This window comes from Melanerpes formicivorus, unplaced genomic scaffold (assembly GCF_026170545.1).
Source record: "Melanerpes formicivorus ecotype bairdi unplaced genomic scaffold, bMelFor1.0.p_v2 SCAF_1, whole genome shotgun sequence".
Classification (NCBI taxonomy): Eukaryota; Metazoa; Chordata; class Aves; order Piciformes; family Picidae; genus Melanerpes; species Melanerpes formicivorus.
In genome coordinates this window covers 55,302,113-55,308,112 of record NW_027142353.1, presented here as the reverse complement: position 1 = coordinate 55,308,112, position 6,000 = coordinate 55,302,113, and the positions used below count along the sequence as shown (strand labels likewise).

At 44.5% G+C, this 6,000-nt stretch overlaps 1 protein-coding gene across 2 annotated transcripts in view; it reads left to right on the top strand.

Annotated features, from left to right (window-relative positions):
* The first annotated feature begins 264 nt into the window (after nucleotides 1-264).
* The window catches only part of SGCG (sarcoglycan gamma), a 146,447-nt gene continuing 140,711 nt past the window's right edge, over nucleotides 265-6,000 (top strand). Inside the window, exon 1 of one of the 2 annotated variants that reach the window (XM_068144022.1) lies at nucleotides 265-664. The gene's annotated coding sequence lies outside the window, so the exon portion shown is untranslated. The remainder of the gene's footprint in view (nucleotides 665-6,000) is intronic. The other variant, XM_068144013.1, reaches the window with a different exon arrangement.

Genomic DNA, 6,000 nt, shown 5'->3' with positions numbered 1-6,000 from the left:
CCTCCTCTGGTACGGGCCAGACTGACCCCGCATTCGTGCCCCAGCAGAACTTCAGCCTGCGGCCACACCGACCATCGGCCCCCGCACATGCGCACTCTGCAGAACGCCAAGCGGGACGGGGACGCCCTCCAGAGGCGCCCGGCTGCTGCCTGCGCTTCCTACCCGCGAAAGACGGGGTGACAGGGCTGCAGCTTGGTATCAGATCGGTGGTGCAGCGGCGGTCCCCTGTACCTCGCCGTCCCGGGCCCTGGCTTAGCCACGGCGCTGGCAGCGGTGGGGCCGCGCCGGGTGCCTGTTGCCCCGAGCAGGGTGCAAACAAGAGGCGCGCGTTGGGGTGGGGCTCCCCCCTCCCTCGCGTGGAGGGAGACACGAGCGCGGGGCGGTGGCAGCGGGAGTGAGAGAGAGGAGGGAGGCCACGGGTCGCCTCCCGCCCCCGGCTCGGCCTCTTCTCCGCCCTCCCGCCGTTCCTCCTCCTCTCCTTGCCGCGCGGGCGAGGCTGCGAGAGCGGCGCCCGCCCAGCACCCGGACGCCTGGACAAGGGAAGGAGGTGCTGCCTGCGGGAAGGAAGCTGGATGAAGACTTGTGCCTCCGGGCGGGTTCGTCAGCCTCTTGGGCATGAAGGGGATCGCGGGGATTCTGCCCTGCAGCCGAGCGGGGATATCAGGTAGCCGCCCCGCACGCCCTCCCCCGTAGCAGAGCGCGCTTCGCCCCGGGCCCGGCCCGCCTCAAGTGCCGGGAGAGGGCAAGTGTCATCCGAAGACTTAAGCTTCGTACCGCCTGCAGAGAGGCGAAGGGCAGAGGAGGAAGGCGAGGAGGCAGTTCTCGGTGTAGGGTTGCAGATCGGATTATTGACCGCGACCCGCTTCGAGCTCTGGAAACTCGGTTCGGGTTGCTGGGGCTCAGCTTTTCCCGCTGGGGTCGAGGCGCGGAAGGGCCGAGGAGTGGCTTTTGTGCAGCTAGGGTTCCCGTGCCTCGGTGCCTGCGGTCCGGCAGCGGCGGTGCTGTGGACAGCAGAAAGTTTGCAGGGGGGATAAGGGGCAGAGAGAAGAGGGAGCGGATAGCCGCGGGAGGTGAGAACGGGGCGGGCTCTGCGTGGGGAGGGGGCGCAGCTTTTTGTTGGGAGGCGCAGGACGCTGTTGCCGGTGGGTGGTGGGGGCTGCAGCTTCCCTTCGCCTGGTAGGAGTGATGCTGCTAGCAGTTCCCGCAACTTGTTTCACTCTTGCGTGTTTAGTTGTCATTTGTTACGGAGAGGTAGGATTAAGTATCCGTAGAGGTATAATGTCGGCATCTTTAATAGCCACATTCTAGTCTTCTGTGAAATTGTGTCATCCTAGAGATGTTTAGGAAAAGAAAACAAACATCACAGTCTGAGCAGAAAGAGGTGCATCGCAGTACACCGGAGACTTCAGTCTGTGTTGTGTGCACTGCTCTTCTTTTTGTCTCACTTCGCTGGAGCTTTTTAAGTGAACGTTGTGGACTAAGATTTCAATGAAGTGTGTGCATTATCATGAACACTGCTGGAGATTCAATCCCACATTTTTTTTCCACGGTCTTTTTCTTCTCCCTTTGCTCGTACTTTATGTAAAGGCAAATAAACCAGATCTGTATTTTTGTTGCCTAGTTTTCACAAAATCATTTAAGGAATAAAAAGGGAACATGGTGTCCCACAGAAATTCGAAGTATCTTTGCTAAAAAGTGAAAAGCCAACATTGAACCACCTTAAAGGGAAGCAAAAAGTATATGCCTTCAAAAGCCATCCTCATTACCAGCCCAGACAAAGAACTGTACATTGCAGACTGCCCTGAGAGTGAAAAGATTTAAGTAATTTTAAATGAGGCGAGGACCACTTAGAGGGAATGTACTGTACCAACTCCTCTGATTAATTCAGAGGTAATCTAATTTAGGAATTACCAGCTTCAGGTCTGTTTTACTTCCAAATTTTTCGAGTACCAAGATAATCCCACAATCTTCTTTGCAAAAGGAAAAAGTTAAATGCAGTGAGCTTAATTTTCTTAAATCAGAAAAGTACATCTAGGTTTTTGGTTGGGGGGGGGGAGTTGTTGTTGGTTGGTTGTGGGTTTTTTTAACTATAACAAATTTGCAAACAAATTTAGGGGAGCGTTCAAAAACTATATTGAGCGACATGCATCTGTTACTGCAGCTGGTGCATGTGATTGTTCGTTGGATGTTGGCAAGGCAGCATTCTTAAGGTCATTTTTCAGTTTGGGACTTCTGATAATAAACATTCAGTTATCTGATAATAAACATTCAGTTATCTGATAATAAACATTCAGTTATATTCCCTAAGAACATAACAGCTTGTGATCCAATGCAGCTTTCACACTTCTTTATGTATTTTCATTTTTTTATTAATGGACTTTTATATTGCATTATGATGAGGGAGAGCTGAGGAAAGAGAAATAACAGGCGTGTGTAAAATCCTTCCCACTTTTGTGGGTTTCATTCTTTGGGGTTGTTTTTTGGTTGTTGTTTGGGTTTGTTTTTTTCATTGTCAGCTTCAAATGTAACATCTCTCTGGGCTTTCATGCAAGTGGCAGATTTATTAAGCATATGAAGCAGTTTTCCATTGTAAAATATCCTGTAGTTCTCACTTTAAAAAGTAGATATGACTAGGGAATTACCATTTTTCTTGACAGCATGACAGTTAAAACTTGGTTAGCCTAGGCATGAGCATGTGTAGTGCAGTAAAAGAAAGTGTCATTCTAATCTGTCATTGACTAACTTTTCTCACTTTTGTGAAAGTGAATGTATTGCTTGTAAAATGACTGCTGGGTTGTAACTAAGAGGGAAGAAAGAATTAATGTGATGTAGGGTCTGATTTAAGATTTTGAGTACAGGTATAATACTTAGATGCTTATGGACTTAGTGCTCAGTTCTGTAGACAGGTATTTGAGTTAATTTTCTTCATAGCAACCTCTCAGTTAAACTCACAAATGTACTGTTGTAGAATGTACCATAGCAAAAAGGTTTGTTAAAAAGCTTTCTGTTTTGATAACATGTCCAGATTGTACGTAGCTCTTGCTATCAAAAGTTGAACTTGTGTTAGAAGTTAGGAGCTTAAAGGTAACTGTGTCGAACAAATACTCTTTTACAGCATGTGAAATCTTAACCAGTGAAAATGGCCAGGTGAAGCAAAGGAGACATATCAAATGCCATTAAGGTATGAAAGTGTGGGAAGTTCAGTAACAAGAGTTAAAAAAGAGAGGGAATTCAGGAATTGAGGGTGTTTGGAGCATGAATTTTGCCATAAATACTAAGCTACCATCTTTCCCTTGAGGATTTGAGGTAAAGGTATACTTGGAAAAAGAATAGAATAGAATAGAATAGAGTAGAATAGAATAGAATAGAATAGAATAGAATAGAATAGAATAGAATAGAATACAATACTAGGTTGGAAGAGACCTTCAAGATCATCGTGTCCAAACCATTATCCAACTCACCCAATCAACTAAACCATGCAACCAAGCATCCCATCAAGTCTCCTCTTCCTATAGTTGCATATACATTTTCCTTGCAGTCCTACTTGCAAAAAAATTGTAGTGCTGTACTTTTAAAGCCTTTTCTTGAAGACTTCTCTTGAATCATGATAAAAAAAATGTTACTTCAGTGTTGAACCTGTCTGATGGGGTTGGACTAGATAATATTACAGTGAAACTAGTTAAGTTATTTTTTTTTTGTAGAAGCAAAAGACTGAGAGAATTCCTGCAGAATGAGCAGAGTGAGCTTTCACTTTGCATGACCATGGTGTGTGTTTTTCCCTGTCTTCTGCTACATCTCCACTCAGTCTTCTCTCAATTCCTAATTATTTTTCCCTTTTATGTTACCTTTTCTAGTTAATGTGTGATTAGTTAATACTTTCTGCTGGATCCCTTTCAGTTCTTCTGCATTTCTTAGGTAGTGCATCCTTTACAAAAAAAAAACTAATAAACTAGCTGTAGCTGTTCCAAGAAGTAAATTGTAAACAGCAGTTTACAGTTGCAGGCAATATATTGGGTTTTATGCAAGAATATTCTATTGCTGACCACTTTCAGTTCTTGGTAACCCTAAGCATCAAAATACCACTTGGAAGAATTTCTTATACATAAAATTATTTGCCTGTTTGATTAATAATTATGCTTTAGGTAATTTCTATAAGTCATACAGGGTTAACGTTTGTATACATTAATGAAAATATTAGAGGAAAAACTACAGATAGTGTTAAAACCTCCTCATTCTCTGTTCAAGGGTGTGCCTCCCTTAAAATCTTAGCAATTTACAGTCTGTTGACAAATTGTCATTGTATTAAATTGCTACATTTAGCTACTTTCTGATAATGTGTGGAGGTTTAGATTTAACAGATTGATACTGAACAGCTAATTATTTTTTTTTCCACTTCAGCAGAGACTCTCACCAAGATGTTCCTTAATATATTGTCAATATCACATAACACCTGTCAGCCTCTGAAACGGAAGACTTTTGGAAACTGCAGCATATGTAAACCATGCAAAGAGCCCCAGAGAAATTTGTTACTTGTGGTTGTGCATTAAGCATTCACTGCTTCTGAAGATGAACACTTGTTATAAACAATTATGACAACTTTGTAATACCATGTCTCTATAAACATGGAGGGAGAACTTCTCTTTGTTTTCTGAGAGCTGGTCTGTGGAATTTGGATTTTGTATAGTGAACATTGCTCATTGTTACAATAAAAAAAAACCTCATTGGTAAAAACACATTTCTCTGTGTTGGAGAAAAGTAGAAAGCTCCTAGAGTGGGATCTTTGTGAAAAAAGTATCAAGAAGTTCAATGAAGTTCTCTAAGAGCAAGTGCAGGGTCCTGCATCTGGGTCGAGGCAATCCCAGGCACAAATACAGGCTGAGCAGTAGCTGGCTGGAAAGCAGCCCTGAGGAGAGAGACTTGGGGGTGCTGGTGGACAAAAAGCTCAACATGAGCTCTCAATGTGCACTTGCAGCCCGCAAAGCCAATCAGATCCTGGGCTGCATCAGGAGAAGTGTGGCTAGCAGGTCGAGGGAGGTGATCCTCCCCCTCTACTCAGCCCTGGGGAGACCCCACCTGGAGTACTGTGTCCAGTTCTGGAGCCCCTATTACAAGAGGGATGTGGAGGTGCTGGAAGGTGTCCAGAGAAGGGCCACAAGGATGATCAGAGGGCTGGAGCACCTCTCCTATGAGGACAGACTGAAGGAGTTGGGGCTGTTCAGTCTGCAGAAGAGAAGGCTCCGAGGTGACCTAATTGTGGCCTTCCAGTATCTGAAAGGGGCCTACAGGAAGGCTGGGGAAGGACTTCTCAGGATCTCAGGTAGTGCTAGGACTAGGGGGAATGGAATGAAGCTGGAGGTGGGAAGATTCAGGCTAGATGTGAGGACGAAGTTCTTCCCCATGAGAGTGGTGAAACCCTGGAATGTGTTGTCCAGGGGGGTGGTCGAGGCCCCGTCCCTGGAGGTGTTTAAGAGCAGGCTGGATGAGGCTCTGGGCAGCCTGATCTAGTGTGGGGTGTCCCTGCCCATGGCAGGGGGGTTGGAACTAGATGATCCTTGTGGTCCCTTCCAACCCTGAATGATACTATGATACTATGAAGATTCCAGAAGTTCTACAATGTGTACAAACTGAAAACATATCAGATTTTAAGAATTACAATAGTATCTACACTTATGCTAAGGCCAGCAATTTATTCGATTTCAGAAACAAATTCTTTACATAAATGCCTGATAGTTTCCCCAAAATAAAGCTGCCTTTTTTCTTTGTTTTTTTTTTTGTTGTTGTTGTTAATGAGGAATTATAAACTGATTTGCAACATTATTTGAGAATAATGTAATAAGTGAAAAATTCTAGCATAATACTGTGTTCCTGGCTTGATTTCTTTCAACCAAATACTTCTTCAGCTATGAAGTTTTGCATGAAGATTTTTGCTGAGAGATTAGAAGATGGCTGTATTTTTTTTTTATATCTATTTTTCACAGAGGTGGACTTAAATAAAAAGTA